This window comes from Aquila chrysaetos, chromosome 7, assembly GCF_900496995.4.
Source record: "Aquila chrysaetos chrysaetos chromosome 7, bAquChr1.4, whole genome shotgun sequence".
Classification (NCBI taxonomy): domain Eukaryota; kingdom Metazoa; phylum Chordata; class Aves; order Accipitriformes; family Accipitridae; genus Aquila; species Aquila chrysaetos.
Genome location: NC_044010.1, coordinates 4120749 through 4137990, shown reverse-complemented (window position 1 = coordinate 4137990; position 17242 = coordinate 4120749). Strand labels below are relative to the sequence as shown.

Sequence of the window (17242 nt, the reverse complement as noted above, 5' to 3'; positions counted from 1 at the left end):
GTGGGAAGCGGTTGCCCTAACTAACACTCCTTGCCTAGCCCAGAGCTAGAAGGGAAACTGAGGCACGCAGCAGTGATGTGAGCCATCAAGCAGCAAGCGGGGAGGCCAAAGCCCAGAAGCATTGTGGCCCCCCCGGCCCCGTAGGTTGCCATATCGTTCGTCAACCCTCACTGTCTGTAGCGATGGCAGGTGGCTTCTCCTTAGGGCGGCTGGAGCCTCGGTGGGGAGCGAGAAATCAACCCAGCACCCTTTTAACAGCAAAACGAGCCACCCGGGGATGGGGAGAAAAAAAAAAAAAAAAAAAAAAAAATCCCACCCCCTCGCTTTCACCGGCCCGGGGAAGGCAAACCTCCTCCTTCGAGGGAAAAGGCCCCCTTCGCCTTCCTCCCCTCCATCATCTTCATCTTCATCCCCATCCCCATCCCCATCCCCGTCGCCCCTTCCCGCCTGGGCTCGCCTTGTCGCCCCTTCCCCTTTTAAGGTGGCCCCGCGGGATCCGCGGCGCGCAGCAGCCGGCTACGGGCGGCCCTCGGCTCTTTCCCCCCCCCCTCCCGCCCAGGGTGGCCTTAAATCGGCTCCGCGCCGCCCGTAGCCGCATCGCAGGCGCCGTCCGAAGGCGGGCGCTGCCATCCGCCGACGGTCCCGGTCCCGGTCCCGGTCCCGGTCCCGGTTCCAGGGCGACAAGGAGGACACACCTCCTGCCCGGCTGTGGGTGATGCTTCCCCGGCAGCCCCCGGTGCGGTGCCGCCCCGCTTTCGGTGCTCCGGCATCTCCGCCGTGATCGGTGCATCTCGCCAGGTAAGAGGGAACCCTTCGCGTTCGGGTACCGGCTTGGTTTTTTGGTTTGGTTTTTTTTTTTTTTTTTTTGGGGGGGGGGGGGAACAACGCCAGGGATGCAGGGGTGACCTTGCGGTCCCATGGGTGCCCAGCGGTTGGCGCTGGGAAGGGGGGGGGGGGGTACCCTGCCCCGCCACCCGGGTCCCCAAACTTCATCTGCGCTTCACCGGGACCCCCCCGTCCTCGCACACCCTCCCCCGGGCACCTTCCAAAGGAGCACCATCCCATTCCCAGACTGGAATTTTCCAGCTGGGGGGAGATGCCCCCAGTCCTGGTGTCTGTCCCCCCGTGGCTGCAGCAGCCACCGAGTCAACGCTTGCCGGCATCTCCGACCAGGTTACCAAAAAAAAAGGGTCCCGGGCAAACCGCTGCCCGCCCCCAGTCCCCCTCCCCGGAGAGGTTTTATGGCTTCTCTTCGTGATAGATACCGGGGAAAACGAAGTAGAGAAGGGCAACGGGGTTTGTGTGCAGGCACACGCAACCCCCGTGGGAACCGACCGCGGGTGGGCATCCCCCGTGAGGAGCTCTGGAGAGATGGGCTGGGGAAGGTCTCCGTCCCTTTTCACCCCTGCCTGGCACACGGGGTGGCTGCCCAAGGGATGCGCTTGCTGGTTTTCTGGAGCAGAGTTTGGGGTGGATGTTCCTAGGTGAGTTGGAAAGTACTTTTTTTTTTTTTTTTTTTTTTGCCCTCCTGTTCCTGCCACTCGCTCGCCCAAGCCGGGGACAGGAGAGGAGGAATAGGCTCAGCAGGCAGTGAATGAGAGGGAGAAACCCCCAGGTGCTGCAAACTGGAGAGAAGCACCTGGTTCGTCAGTAACAACTCCTTAGGCAAACCTGCCAAGGGGCAATTTCTGTTTGCGCTTGGGAGAAGGGGTGTTCGGTTCAGCGGGGCAGCACCAAGCATCTCTGTAGCAGAGCAATAATGACGAGCAATAAATACCCATCCAGCAACTTGAAGCCCGCACAGCTCAGCGAGTGAGTGGGGGAGCATGAACGACGCAGCCTCTGCAGGTGCTTTCAGCTCTTTTCCTGGACCCGGAGGCCTCCTTGTGCAAAGCACGTATGCAGAGAGCATAGCAGGGTACAGCGGCTTCACGCACGAGTCCGATCATCCACCTCCGCTCGGGCTTAAATCTCATCTGGTGCAAAAAGGGAAAAATAGATGGTGAGGTTCATGCCTTGCATCCCCGGACCGCCAAACAGCCTCAGACAGGGCTAGGAACAGGGACCGTATAGCAAATTGGGAGATGGGTGCACAGAGACAGCAGGACGGGATCCTCGCAGAAGGGAGGCCATCGTTACTCCGAAATGAGATACCTTGGTAGGAGATTATGGGCAGATCGGTCTCAGGTAATGGAGAGGGTTACAGGGCAGGAGGGGGCCGCTGGCAGAGCTGCGTGTGACAGCCTGTGTCACATCTGCTTGCAGCCGCGCACGCCGCCAAACCCCTTCTCTCCGTGCCTGGAAGCGGGATGCGGGGGACGGGATCACATTCGGTCCCTGGCTTGCTCCATGGTTTCCTGGAAGCTATCTGTTAGCGGGCACACCTGGGACACGGACCGTACGTGAGTGCCGGCGGCCGAGCGCACGCCGTGCCGGCCCGGCGTGAGGCCAGGAGCTCGGTGGCTGTGATTCCTCGTCTCCCTCCCTCCCTCCTGGGAGCGACTTCAGTATCGCTTTTCGGGGCACTTCAGTCTGCACTGAGTTAAGGCTCCGCAGGGCAGTTAATGTACAGAGGTAGGTGCGCTGAGCAGCTAATGCATAGTATCGGATATTTCAGGAATTGGATGAGATCAAATCAAAGCTCTTGGCTTCTTTGACATTTTCAGTGTAGTAATAATAATAATTACAATAACTGATAAACCGTTTAGGCAACCTTGCAATCCCAAAGCAATTCAGCCAGCTGACACAGAGCACAGCTGATATGTGGCCACCTTTACAGCGAAGGGCCTCAGCCTGACTTGCAAGACACTTAGTAGCCACGGGATAGAAAGTAAAGCAGTTGGGCTGAGGACACTTGCTCCCACGGCAAGGATTTTTAATGAACGAGGCTCCCGCACCTCTGGGCTTTGTTACGGTGTCATTTGGGAAGACTGTTGCCTAGGGAGCTGCACAGAGCTATAGAGCAGCTAAATGTATGCGAGAGAGAATTTACTTCCACGACGTACAGCCCTTAAATTCACACTCTTTCCATGGTTTGGGAACGTCTTTGTGAGTAGTGCTTGTGTCCTCTAACCGCATCTTCCCTGCAGAGCATCCGAGGTGGTACTGGACAGCTCAAGGCTGTGTCTCCTGCGTACCCAGCATCCCTTCTTCTTGCCTGGTGCTTTCTGGCAGGCAACTTTTCCCTCCGCTTCAGCGGCAGGCCAGGAGATGTCCTTAGTATCAGAGAGCAAAGTCGTACCTAGCAGGCAGCCTGCTGGCAGGAGCCTGGAGTGGATTCACTCCGGCCGTACCCCCGGATGGCTTTCTTCCCCTCTTCGCCACGGTAATCACCTGCCAGCGGCACTGCCCTGCACAGACCCCTGTTTCTCAGTGCCTTCGCGGCTCTAGCCCCCCGCTGCCCCTCTGCCTCGGGGGGCTGGTGCTGCAGGCACGGTCACCTCCAGCTTCCCACCGATGCCTCGGGAGGCAACGTTGCTGTCCCAGCCGTGAGAGGCCACCTCACAACCCCATCCGTCTCCCAGAGCTTCTTCCAAGGTCTCTTCTTCCTCCTTTTCAGCACTCTCAATTGTCTTTCCTATTCCCAATATTTGGGAGCAATAAAGAGATCTCCTGACGTATGCTGCAAGCCTTCGTATGTATGCCTAGGAGGGATAAGATATTTAATAGGCTCCAAAGATGCCCTTTACTGAGCATGCAAAATTGCTCTGGGAAAGCTCTGCAATTATTCTGCAGGATGTACACAGGAAAGATGATATCTGTCCCCTTCCTCCTTGTACTTAATTGTTCCTAATAAAAGAAGAAGCCTAAAAAGGTGGTAATAAGCCAGACTGGAAGCCGGGTCCCACACGCCTGCAGGGCCCTGGAGAAGTCTAGAAGCGCTCTGCCCTTTTTGCTCCTGGCCTTTCTGTCTAATAATAAGCATTATGCTCGTCTGCGCCGCTTCCCATCCCGAGATCTCAAAGTACTCCGCATACGTGATTAAGAGCACTCCCTGCCCACATACAGAGCTGTTTGTCAGGATGACTACCCCCACTTTACAAGGGAGACACTGCAGCTGATAGCGTCAGAGCTGAGACAGCCCCAGATCGTCTGTCTCCCAGGCAAGGCCCCTGTATCTCTGAAAAGCACTTGCTGGGAAGCAGCTCAGCCTAACAGGACTGCGATTTAAAATCTACCGGTACCATAAGAGACCAATAAATACAGCGCGCGGATGAGATCTGTGGCTACCGACGTCCTCCTCTCGGGCGCAGGCACGAGTGCCTGAAGCCCGCTCTTTGAAAGGGACGGTGGTCAGACCCTACCGATTTCTCTGGGTCGGGGTATGTTTCCAAACTGCAACGCGACCCGTGGTGAGCACGCTTATAAAAACTTGGTCCTTTATCCTTTCATGCTGTTTTAAGCTGTGCAGGCTCGTAATTAAGAGCTTGAAGTCTCTTCTAGCTCACTCTCATGTGACATCAGTGCTCCCGAAGGTCCTTCCTTAAGAGCTCGAATTTATCTACTTTGCCAATGTTCCCAAGCGTTCAGTCAACTGCCTGGCTGGCTTCCCCTGCCGCGCAGTGGGGGGGGCTGAGATCCTTCTCCCCGAGATAGATAAAAAATATTGCACTCCGCAAATTCCTCAGATTTATAAAATGTGAGCTAAGTTTCCTCAGGAGACACGGCTTCCCAGGGCTGTGACACAGAACTGGGATCCACAGCCTCAGCACAGGGACCTTTAGATTTTGTTTGCTGGTCATCCCTCCTCTGAGCAGGTAATCCCACTAATGCCTGATGCACGTAGAGAGATTCGTTAAGATGGGGCTAGTTAGCTCGGGGAGACAAACGAGGAGGGACATCGGGGTGAAAAACAAAGCAATCAACAACATAGAAGAGGGAGAATGAATGCTTCTCTACATGGCTTTTCTTAGTAGAGGAACTGGATCGCGTTCAGGAAAATGTGAAAGGTAGCAATTTGATGATAAAAGTAAGTATTTTCACATGCTGTGCATACTGGCATATGGAACTCGCTGCTACAAGATGCTGCTGGTGCTGAGTGTAGGATTCAGGAAAATCGGAGACATTTTGATGGGTAATAGATCATTCATCACTGGACAGGACAGTCCATCTGAAATAGATCTAAATCTTCAGGCTTCAACCTCTCGCAATTGTCTAGCATAGGATTTCTTGTACCTTCCGAAACCCACAACATCGATCAATGTAAGAGAAAAAGGACAAAAGGAGACAGACATGTTTGAGTGAAGATCACTGGGGCATATTTTCATTTCCATGCAGAAGCAAAAAATATGTGTTTTGCAGCCTGTGTGCTGACACTTAGCTCTCACAGGTTTGGTTTCTGTCAGCTGGAGCAGGTTCAGGTTAAGTTCTGATGAGATTTGAGCTGGTCCAGTGGTGCTTACGCTGCCGTTTCCCCTGCCTGTGCTGTTGATTTTAATAGACTGCCAGCATCCTGGCAACTTTGTGTGGTGCTGGTTTATGAATACTGCTGCATTACAAAAGAAAATTGTATTGTCCTATTCTTTGGATGTTACCCCTTGGCAATGAGAGCAAGGGCATTTATTCCCAGGACAGTCAGCCTCTAGCCAAGCAAAGTGCTGGGATTACTTAGAGCTGAACAGGGTTAGCAGTCAGACAATCTCGGCTCCGGATAAAAGATTTTAGAGCAGCAACGTTGCCTCGTTCTGTAAGTTCACGTTTGTGGGTTTGTGTGTGGGAGTACGGGCACATGGGAACCGCGTTTTGCTAGCAAAGCAGGATTGCTCCTCGGCAGCCCTTGTGTGGGAGAACTTGGAGAAAAAGCCAAGGACCGGGCAGGCAGCAGCAGCTTGCAGACCCTGCTTCCCCTGAGCTGATGCTCCCCGTGCGGCACTGCAGGGCAGCCTGGCTCCTAAGGACAGTGTCTCTAAGGGCAGGGGTAGAGATGCGGTTTTAGCAAGGTCCTCTGTGACCGACTAAAATCTCCCGGTACCTCTTGCTAGAAAGAGCACAGTTGATCCTTGCCTGGCAGGAGCAGAGGTTGCCGGCTCCTCTCCCGCTCCGTGCCCCAGTCGTTAAATTAAGATAGTTAATATTCATCTCTGCCTGAGCCTTCCTCATTCCGAAAGCATGCTAAAAAACCAGCTGTAAGGGGATATTTCTCCTCTGACCGGCAGATTGAATTATTACGGTTATGTCCATAGCTAGGGGTCAGGCAACAGTGAAAGCCCTGGCTGTGACCACAGCTATTGCTGCCATGTATTACTGCCATTCATCGGGGCAAAACTGCGCAAAGTGCCACCTCGGAGACCAGTGCTGGGCGAGCCTGGGTGCCAGCAAGGGATCTTGTCCTCTCTGCGGTGCTGGGGTGCCTTCCTCACGGGAGGTGGTCCAGCCTGGCGCGCTCGTTGCGTCCTCCCCTCCACTTTCTCCCCGCCACGGTGATCTTAGCTTTCTCCCTCCTGCTACCCCGTCCCCTGGATCCTTCCCTCCCGCGGCCCTTCCCCCAGCCCAGATCCACACAAAGGTGAAAAGGAAGGAGGCACCGATGACTTTCCTGTATCTGCCAGCTTCCCTCTCCACCTCTGACGTGAATGAGGCCCTTCATGTGCTCCTCTTGAGCAAACACAGATGCTTTTGTTTTATGGGCTGGTGGGACGGGATGGAATTAATAAATCAGAGCGCCAGTGCTGTGCTGCCACATTCCTGCAATTTTAAGGCCAGATCACACACAAAAAAAGGCAGAAGCAAAATAGGCAATCTCTTCAGAGAGAGCTCAGATGCTTTGACTGTGCCTCCTGCTTGCTGTCCCACTTGGTCCCGTGCTCCCTCACCCTTGTTCATTCCTCCTTCTCCTTTCTCCCGCTCTCTCATTCCCATTAACCTCATCTCTTCTGTTCCCTCTCCCTCCCGCAGGAGCCACTTTCAGTCATACCTTAGTATCCCACCTACACCCATTTTTCTTCCCTCACCTCCCTTTCATCTAGCTTCCCTTACCCCCACCCCACACCAAGGTCTGCCCAAAGCTTGGGAATTCAGGTATGAAGTTCAATGTTCTGCACGCAAGCCCAAGAGCCAGGAAAGCTTCGGCTCTTATACCATGGACCGAAATATCTCTTTTTATACCTGCTTCCTCCACCCCGCTTCATGAGTTTCTCCTCATAAGGCAAATGGTGCTGCCTGAGAGATTCAATGAATGACTCTGGGAATAAACTACACAAATTATTACTGTTCTCCTCTCAGACACGGTATTTAACAGTGTTCCCGTGAGGAAAATTAGATCCCGCTCCAGAACTGGCGGGCCTTCTTTCTCCTTGAAGGGTAACCAGAAATACTTTGCCAGGCTTTGCCCAAAATTAATTTTTTTGAGCCAGATAGCAAATTTTTAACATCGCTACTTGGCTACCATCAGGTGGCAAGGGGCTAGGAGAAGATCTTTTTCCTCCCCTATAATTAGCTAACTGTATTTCGGGCTTCAGGAAGGCAGTGCGAACCGCGTGGTTAGTATAAGCTACTGTCAAGGGGCTGAGACACTTTTTATTCACTGCAAGGGTTGTTTTTTCTCTAATGAGCTTAGGCACTTGAAAGTCATTTCCCCAGAGTGCTTATACATTGTTGTGCTTATCTTACCTGTGGGGGAACTGAGGCACTGAAGCAGGTGAAATGATTTGCCCAGATCCACATACTTACGCATAGTTGAAGCCAGAAAAAGAACGAAGAAATCTTGTTTCACAGCTGAGTGCTTTATCCTCTGGCCTCGGAGGAGGCCAGCAAAGACCTTTATCTTGTTTAGATGAGGGGATAGTCATTCCAAGAGGATGCCGGGGCAAGGGTATATTTCTGTACTAATACGTGTCTTAATGAGTCCTGTTGCTAAGCGGCTTCAATGATAGATCATGCATCTTCTTCACTAAGCATTGAAATAATTTTTTCATCATTAAAGCTAATACAGAATCCTCAGAAACATCCAAAACTCACAGCAGGGGCTCAAATTAGCAAGCAAACAGAAACCAAATCCTGATTATCCCTGTGCACCTCTACACAGCCCACAGGCAGCATCTGCTGAAGTCAAACAGGAGCCCGGCTGAGCCGTATCTCGGGGCTGGGCTGGGCAGTCAGAGGCAAGCTGGCAAATCCTACCGCTCGCAAGGTCCACAGCAAGTTTCTTTCCTCCCTCAGACATGCGTGCCAGCTCCTTATCTCTGTGGAAAGGAGGTAGGGGTGCTAACCACTGACTCCAGGTAGCTGAGTTGTCCCCTGGCAGATCTTTAGAAAGGAGAAATTATTTGCATTTTGGCACATCTCAGCCTGGCCAGCATTTCTCCCCCACCCTGTTTGTTTTTTTCGCCCCCCCCTTGGAACCGCCTCCTCCATCCTACTCCCATCAACCTTTTGCAGCCTCTGTTTTGTCAACAACTAGATATTTCAGGTGTCCTCTCCAATCCAGCCCCCTGCTCTGCCTTCACTCGCACGTCTTCCATCCACGGTGGGATACCAGCATCTCTTGCGCTGTAGCAGCCCATAGGCTTCTCCATAGCTCCTCCAGTAATCCCAGTCCATTTCCCATTCTGGTTAGCAACTCTCATCCCATTTTCCATTTTCCTCAAACCTACGGCGCTTGGCAGCACGTTATCAAATGATAACAGGAGCTTTCTTTACAACAGAAATTATGTTTCTAGCTTCTATCTTAGAACAGGACTCTTGGAGCATTAAGGGAAACATAACAAACCTCTTATTACTCGATAGGCATCAGCAGCTCCATTACAAGGGAAGGCACAGGACACTGCTGAGCACTTTGCTAAGATCCAGTCATCACTGCTGACCTCTATGCTAAGAAGACTTTTGTGGGTGAATATAGTTTACCCCAAAGGATAATTAAAAGGATAATTAAAGGAAATTAAAAATTGCTCTTACCACCCCCACGAGCCTTCATGTATGGTGCTCCCTTCTCTTGTCACCCTCTTGACAACAAATCCAGTACTGCTCACGTATCATGACCAGTGTCCCCACTTGCGCTCCCAGTCACGTTAGCTTGCACGCTTCATCCCTCCTAGCAGCCTCTTCTGGAGGTGCTGCAGAGGACCCTTGTGACTCTCCTGTCAGCACCTACTCCCATTCAGCGGTAGATAAGCTGCCATCAGCAAGTTTTGTTCATAGTCCAGCAAGTCAAGCCACGCTTGGATTGTAGCTCCCTGGAAGTCAAACCAAGTCCTGTAGCTGTTGAACACTGGTGCAAAATAGTCACTAGGCATGATGTCTGCTCTTTTGTACTCCCTTCTGCATCGCACTTACCAGACAGCTAAAATCTGATACTAGGTATTTCTCTCCTAACCCTAATGTGGGTCCTGACCTGAGCATCAGGACAAACCCAAATGGCCTGGAAATTAGTTACAGCAGCAGAACCGGGAAGCCAGTTTCTTCCTTCTTCCTCCCCAAGAGGTTTTGGGATGTTTCCCCTGCCTAGGAGCTGTTGCTGGCCCTTCGGGGGTATGTTTTGCAGAGCTGGTAAGGGATGGAAATAGTTCACACATGCATGTGGGAAGCTGGGAATGCCTCACTTGGCTTGTTGACCTCCACAAACGTCTTCACAGAGAACTGCTGTTGGCCTTGTCCTGCTGTAGCTCAGAAACACCAAGGCGTCTGTCACGCTGAGGACACACTTACAAGACGGCCGATGACCGGCATGCCAGGCTCCAGCCAGAGATGCAGGATGTGTGCACGCTTGCAGGGGTTTGGGAAAGAAGAGGGTAGGATCAACCTTAGTAACATCATCCTAAGGTTAGCCCAGTTTGGGTAACACCCAACATCCCTTTGCTGGGAGAGAGTTAATAAGTTGAAGAAGGAGACTTGACTGCAGAAAGAGAGAAAAGACTGTTCACCAGACACATAATACACTGAATCTGTTTAAGGACAGAGACTGGGAAAAGCAACCAGAAGTGTGCTCCGTGGGTGGGAGATCATTGTCCAGCAAGGACAAATCAGACCCCTGTTTTAAGAGATTCCTGAGTTTCTAGAGATCCAGTTTCTAGTTCTGCAGCTGCCACTTTTACCAGCATTGCTGTCTGTGGGGAGACAACGCGCTGACCCAATGCTCAGAAAGCTTTTCGATAACCAGAGGGTGCTTTTCTCCCCCCAACACAAGAAGAGAGCCAGATACACCCCCAGAATCAGGAAAGATTCAGATCCACTTCTAAGATTTATAGCGGGAGCCCATTTCTTGTTTCAAGGAGAGACTGCTCTTTGTCTGCCCTGATGTTTCAGACCAACCTGATCTGCCTTTGAAGCGAGCTCAAAAGGGCTCTCAAAGTGCAGAGAAGGGTTCAAAAAAAGCCCGGTTCATCTTTGCCCTCCAAGCAGAAGTATCTGTCCCTCCCCAGCAGCCCTGACCGCAGAGATGTAAGAGCTGAGGAGAGGCATCTCCCAGTATTTTCTTGCTGGTATTTGTGCAAAGATGACACTCCAAGCTCAAGGGGCAGACAGAGCAGACAACTTACCAGCTTGGAGGGTAGCATCAACCCCTAATTGCATCCAGGTCTTGAGCAGCCTGAAGCACAGGCTTATTCACAGGTAAGCCCACGAGTACAATACAGCATAGGCTGACCTCCCTCCCAAGAGAAGCTTTATAGACACCACGTGCAAAGACCACTTTCAGCCCAGGTTACCTTCATGCGCAATCAAGGACCACAGCAGAGAGCAAGCCCTATACAAGCAAGCCCTATGCACTCTTAAGAGAGAGAGCAGAGTTTGTTTCTCGTGCTGTGAGCTAGTCTGCTCTCAATTCCCTCACAGCCTTCCTTGCCTTCCCAACAGACAAGCCTCTTCCATTTTAACGTGAGAGACGTGGAAAACCAGAAACCAAAACCTACACCTTTCCTTCCTGGTAGGACCGGATTGTTGTCAGAAAGGGGCGTTTGGCTTTTGCTACTCCTCAGCTCCATCCCTTCGCCCCAATGCATCCACCGTGTACTTTTCCTACAAAGAAAAGCTTTTTTCTACCATGATGTAGGGTTATCTTCTGGCAGCTGCTGCCGGTGCCTAAGATATTTCATCTATTGCACTGACTGCTCCCCTGCCATTCCCAGAAGGTGGGAATTGCATATGGGTCTCTTGATCTCAGATGCCCTGGCACCTAATTTGGATGTGGCCTGCCTGTGGTCCGGAGTCAACAGCTTCCCTGTTAGGACAGGGAAGGACAGCAGGACAGCCTCAGCAGGGCACCGGCCATCACCTTCCTGCCCCTTCTTTCCTTCGCTCCCTTCCTCCCTTTTCATTTCATATGCAGCAGGCAGAAGAATAAACACTGTAGTCTTCTGACTCTCTAATTTTCATTCCGGTGTTTCTTTTAATCAAGCCCAAGCTATACAGATCAGCTGTGGCATTTAAGGTACAAATCAAGCAGCGGACCATAACGTATATCTATTGCAAAAGACAATTCTCTAGGCGCCACTTTATTTCTCAATTCTACATTTGTTTTCAGAAGTGTCTGCACGACACTTGGATGCCGCACAGCAAGTGGCAAATCTAATGAGTGCTGATGATTTATTCGGAGGAAGAAATCAGAATTAGCATTTTGGACCATCTCAGCTTGTTACGGAGTGAGCGTATTTCACACAGCTCAGAGAGCTGCAACAGCAAAAATGTCCATCAAGGAGACCAAAGTGGTGTTTCTCCTCTTTCCACTTCTCACTTAACCAACGCCTGCATGATGTGGTGGCAACTCATCAGTGCTGGCCAGCTGTTAATCTATGGAGCGGCCACCCATGAAAACATTCTGCCCAAATTTGTTGTTTGCATGAGGCTTTTATTGATCACAAAATTCAGCCAGCATTCCCAAATAAAAACTCCAGGGGGTTGTTGCCCGTAAACCGCACGCACCCTCTGCCCACAGTCGTTTCCGTGCAATAAGGGGCCTGGACTCGGATTCTTCAGGGTGCCAGCACACACGTGTAACCATTAAAATGTCAGTATTTCCACAGGTTTTGGGAAGCTAGTAGACATCTTTAGCTATGTCTGTGTCTTAAATGGCATAATTGCTATTCCACTCATTTGCAGTGTGATTTCAGCCAGAGCAGCTTCTCCTTCGGTTTCTTTTGCCCTCCCTGGGAGTAACCGGGAAGTCGAGCAGGGAAGAGCATTTCAACATTGCCTTTGAAAAGTAGGAGGAAAACAAGCTGTCTAAATCAATCAAGAGTGTGCATTAGTGATAGTATGTTCCTCTGGAGGTCTGCATCTGATGTCATATTGACACATAGCTAAGATCAAAGCCCATCTCTGCACCCTGGCTGCTACCAGAGGAACAGCGTTGGCCTTTGGGCCCCGGACCTTTACAAGGAGCTTGTGATCAATGTGATTTCTTTTGGTTTTTTCCCCAAACAAGCACCTGTGAAATGTAATTATCCATCAAATAATGCCTAATGCTTTTTTCTCTGAAAAAGTAATTCTTCTCTGTCTTTGAAAATGTTCTGGAAGCAAATAGTATGGGTTCTTCCTTTCTGCTTTTGTAAGAAACCTGTAAAATGACAGCTCCCACTCCCACCGAACAGGCATCAGCTGTTAACTCAGTAGGGAAAGCTCTGGATGAAATGTACAGATACTTTGGAACAATCCGGTATTGTTTTTGCTTCCTTAGAATTATTTTGCCTCCTCGGAAGAAAGAAAGCTTTTTTTTCTTTTTTTCTTTTTTTTTTTGGGATAATGCAGATATTGGGCTGATTCACGCTGATACGTTTGGAATGATTATTCTGTAATAGTCATCAGCATCTAAAAAGGACCTCGGTTCTGCCAGAGCTTGGCAGCAGGGGAGAGAAGCTGATGTTTGAATAAGTCCCCGACTTCCCTTTCAAGAGAGGGTAACTTGAAGCAGAGAGGTCTCTCAGGAGAGAGCTGGCTTTCTCAGGAGACATCTGGTACCTCCTGCTTCTGTTTGGGCCTGAGCTGCCAATCTTTCTCCGGGTATTTCTGGCACCCCTGGATTACGGCTCTGCAGCGCAGGAAAATTGGGACGGGGCGGAGGGCTGTGTCCCTCTGAGTCACAGCCCACCCTTGCCAAAACTCAGGGGGATGGGAAGGCGGTGATGGGTCGCGTGGGTCAATCGGGAAGGACGTTTGGGTCCGGGCTGGTTAAAAATAGCCTGGTTTAGACCTCCTTTTCCAGGCTCTGGAAGGCTCCCTGCATAGCTGGGCTTTGCAGCCAAGTTCAAGGTCTAGTCTATATCCGAACTGGGTTATCTCCGTTCCTGCTGATAGCCCAGATAGTGCCTGGATACCCTTGATCTACCTGGGGATAGCGGGCTGAGCCATACACTGTCTCAAAAGTATTGGCTCCCACGGGACCTAGCCAGCAGATTTAATTAGCTTCGTCAACGTTTCTTTTTTGTTTTCTGTAGGGGTTTTTTTGCTTTTTTTTTTTTTTAACTTGGGAACAAAGCACTGTATAAAGCATCACCCTCCCCCACTCCGTGCTGCTCAGACACAAGCCACACGTCTGGGATAAGGATGCTCTCGGGAAAGGTGCCGTGTTGAGCTGTTTATGGACCAAGGTTGGAGGAAGATGCTCGACTTGGGTTCACGCGGGCGGTGGAGGGATGGGGGGGGGGTGTGTGCACGGCGCATTCCGCAAGGATGAGCCTGGTTTCTGGGCTGAAGGAACTGCAGTCCCATATGGCGAAGGGATCGGAGCTGGCAGGGAGAGGATGAAGCCTTTCTTTACATCTGAGGAAGAAGCACGGGGGCTTGGGAAGGACGGCTGTTTCACTGGGAGTGACTCACTTCCCAGGGAAGTTTTCCCCGCAGGAGCCCGCGCACCGAGCGACAGAGCGTAGATGGGGCTGAGCCTTGAAACCCCACAGCTGCTGATAGCTCCGCTCTTCCTGCCCTGGGGAAGGACCTGGCCATCCTTCCCCATATTGTTTTATTATTTGTAGTTCTCTGGTTTTTGTCTCTCCGGGGGGCTCGGTTAATTTTGCCTTCTTGCCCTCTGTCCCCACAAGCGGTAGGGAAGTGCTCGCCTCATTCAGACGGCAGGCTTCGCTTGCCCAGAGCCGTTCACGAGGTCTGCGGCAGAGGGACGATCAAAAACCCCAGCAGAAGAGCACCCTTCCACCTTCGGACAGGACCGCAGCGGTCTGCACTGCCTGTGCTACTGGGAGGTCAAGATCCCAGTTGTGCGTTTAGGAAAGAGCCTTTCCCTTCCCTGTTCCGTCATTAAAATTTCCCTTCCTAGAAAAAAATACTCTTCCTTCTTTTTTTTTCCTTTGCATTTCAGCCACCCAGTTCCAGCAGAGTTTAGGGGAGAAATTGCTATTTATTGAGCAGAAAACCAAACCTCCCTTTTCCTCTTCTGTTTCCCACCCCCACAAGAAATACAGCTGGATGGGAACCCTCGGGCACTGTCATTTAGATCTAGCCTCTCCTTTCCTACATCGATGCCATTCCTGCAGACCTGTGTCGGAGTCAGAGGAGTCCCTGCTGCTGAGAAATGTCCTGTTGTGGCTGTGTTTGCACAGTAATTACCCCTGCTTATCCCAGAGCAATAACCCATTCCACCCACTTCTGTGGTTCCTTGAATCCGTCCTCCCACTTTATTCTGCACGTCTCGAACAGGCAGGAGACTGCCCGGTGAGGGGAAGCGCTGCAGCATCTTAGCCTGTCTCAATTTTAAACAGTATTGAAGTTTCGGCTGAAGGCTCTGATGGGCCCGAGGGAATGGAGGGAGAGGGGACAGCCGCTTCCCGTGGTTTTCAGCAAAGCAGAGACAGAGCCGTTGCTGATCACCACAAATACTGGCGCTGCCATGAATTATGCATTCCTTGTTTAAAGAGAGGTCGCTCTCATCAATAATTGAAAGCTCCCTGCTCTGCCTTCAGCATCACGTCTCCCACACCGGGAGTTAGGGAACTCATGAAATCTGCATGGACTTCCTCAAGGTGGCTAGGGGCTGATGGAGAGAGGCAGCAAAACGCAGGCAAAACAAACCAAAAACCTTGCTGACGGTTTCGGTGCGTGAAATTAAGAGTCATCTGCACCTGCCGGCAGCTCTGCTTCAGTTCTGCCCCTCGCACCCCCTCTCTCCTCCCCTCTCCACGCCTCTCCCCTCCCAGGGTACGCACAGAACGGTAGGTTTGCAAACATGGTACAAACCAAGATTAGAGGGTGTTTCTTGAAGCTTTTGGCTCCATTAGCTGAGACTAGTTTGCTTTGGGTGCTTGCCTAGAAAATCTCTACACTGGATGGCGGGATGTTCCCAGGGGACGGTTTGAACAGTGAAATTTGTCCCTCTGGGAAGATAATGATCTTTAGAGTCTGTGTCTCAGACTACAGACATACAGTCCTGAGGCTGGGGTTGGTCCAACAGTCAGGGTCTTCTAAGCCTGGCTCAGACAGGCTGGCTGCCCTGATCCGGAGGCTGCAGAATCATCTTTCTTGCAGAGCAAACTTTTCAAAAGGTTTCGTTCTCGTGCTGAATCAGGCAGGTGGAGGGCAGAACTGAAACCTCAGAACAGAACTACCAAAGCCCATGTGATTCTAACCGTTTCTGAGTTATCAAAGAAGACGTAAATTGAGCAGTGTTTCGACAGGGCTCTAGGAAAATCACAGGCACCTGAACTCACACGTCAGCCGTATAAAACCCAGTCAGTTGGACCTTTCCCCAACTTTCACCTTTCTCTACCATTCACCCAACATGTCCTTTCAAACTGTTCTGCAACTCAGGGAGAAAGTCACATATGTGACCTCTTAAAGTTGTACCTTAACGGTGAGGCCGGCTGGGATGTTCTCCAGCCTGGGAATCCTTACCCCTCTCCCAACATCTGAGCTGCCCTGCCTGGAACAAATCGGACCCTGTTGGTAATTTGTCAACAGCAGATGAAGGGATCGGTCACATGCGATGCTCTGAGCCTCAGCCAGATCTTGCTTCTCCTCAACATCAATCTGGGGCATCCGGGCTGGGGCTGGGCTCTTCCCCCCATGTGTTTCTTTCGTTCTCTTCTCCCGTATCCTTTCGGATTAATGCCCCCTGCACGAGCACATGAGCTTAAACAGAGACGGGATGGCGTTGTGTCCCGGGAATTGAGAAATCTGACAAAGCAGCGTGAAGCGACAGTAGTACAAGAAACATTTTGTCCCTATCATACTCAGCTTTGTGCTCTGTGTGTGTGTGTTTGTTTATTTTTTAATGGAGAACAGAAGATTGATGGATGAAATTAAGAAGAGGGATGTGTAATTGGAAAACAGCTCAAGAAGGCTACAGGCAGCATATTGAAGGCATCCATCAAACATTCAGCTAATGTTGTTAAGGGTGTGTAGCACAAACAAGGGCTGCAGGAGACACTGGGAAAAAAAGAAAAGGGAAGAGAAAGTAGAATAGGCAGGACAGGGGAAATAGCAAGGGAGGAGAAGAGCCAGCAAGAGACTACAATCAATAATATTTGTATTGCAATCGCATCCAGAGACTCCTCCTGTTGGGATCAGTGCAGGACCATACAAGCACATTAAGAGACAGTCCCTGCCCTCTACAGCTAAAACCCAGGAATTACGGGATGATCGCTGGAGATGCATTTAGATGATCACAAAATTTTCTTCTGATCTTGAATCTCATTTAATAGCATCTACTCTGAACGGGTTTAAAGGCAGAAGGAAGGTAGCTGCTTGTGCCAAGAATACACACAGTAATGCCTGCCAGCCAGGCATGCAATTAATCTGAGCCACTTAGGGGACTTTGTTTTTAATTATAAAAAGTAGGTAAAATATGTGCAGTAAACCTCTGTAAGCCCCATTGGGGCCATCAGCAGGCTACCCGGAGGCATTGACATGTGATGGGTTTGGATGCTGTGTTTTCAAAAGGATGGGCTGATGTTTTAATGGACCACTTTGTGGGAAATATTCCATGCAGGGTAGACATTAAGAAAATGCAAAGGGCCTTTGTGTGGGGAAGGAGAGAAGACAAAGGCTAAAATTATTAGTAGGCCAGGGGATTCCTCTAGTCCTGGAGACAGGGAAGAAGAGAGACTTTTAAGGACTGAGAAAAGGCAGGTGAAAAATGTAAAGGAACAGAGAAAAGCAGAAGCATGATGGATGCAGGGGGTGGCAGTGGGGGAGAGAAGGTAACGTTTTAAAGAGAAAATAAAGTATTCCAGGACAGATCTTCTGAAAATGGGGCTAAAGCCAGCTCCTCTGTGAGGTTCACAAGTGACCTGGTGCTTTATGTGGGGTTTAACTTCTTCAGCATTGCATGCTTCGGAAAAGCAATAGAGAGAAGGTGCATGTA

The 17242-nt window shown here is 50.8% G+C and overlaps 1 protein-coding gene across 4 annotated transcripts in view; it reads left to right on the top strand.

The window, feature by feature from the left end:
* The first annotated feature begins 405 nt into the window (after positions 1–405).
* Positions 406–17242, top strand: part of LOC115343603 (galactosylgalactosylxylosylprotein 3-beta-glucuronosyltransferase 1-like) — a 30536-nt gene continuing 13699 nt past the window's right edge. For 2 of the 4 annotated variants that reach the window (XM_030019760.1, XM_030019761.1), the window contains exon 1: positions 406–798. The gene's annotated coding sequence lies outside the window, so the exon portion shown is untranslated. Of the gene's footprint in view, positions 799–1463; positions 1485–17242 lie in introns of those variants that run through there. The other 2 variants (XM_030019759.1, XM_030019762.1) reach the window with 2 other exon arrangements.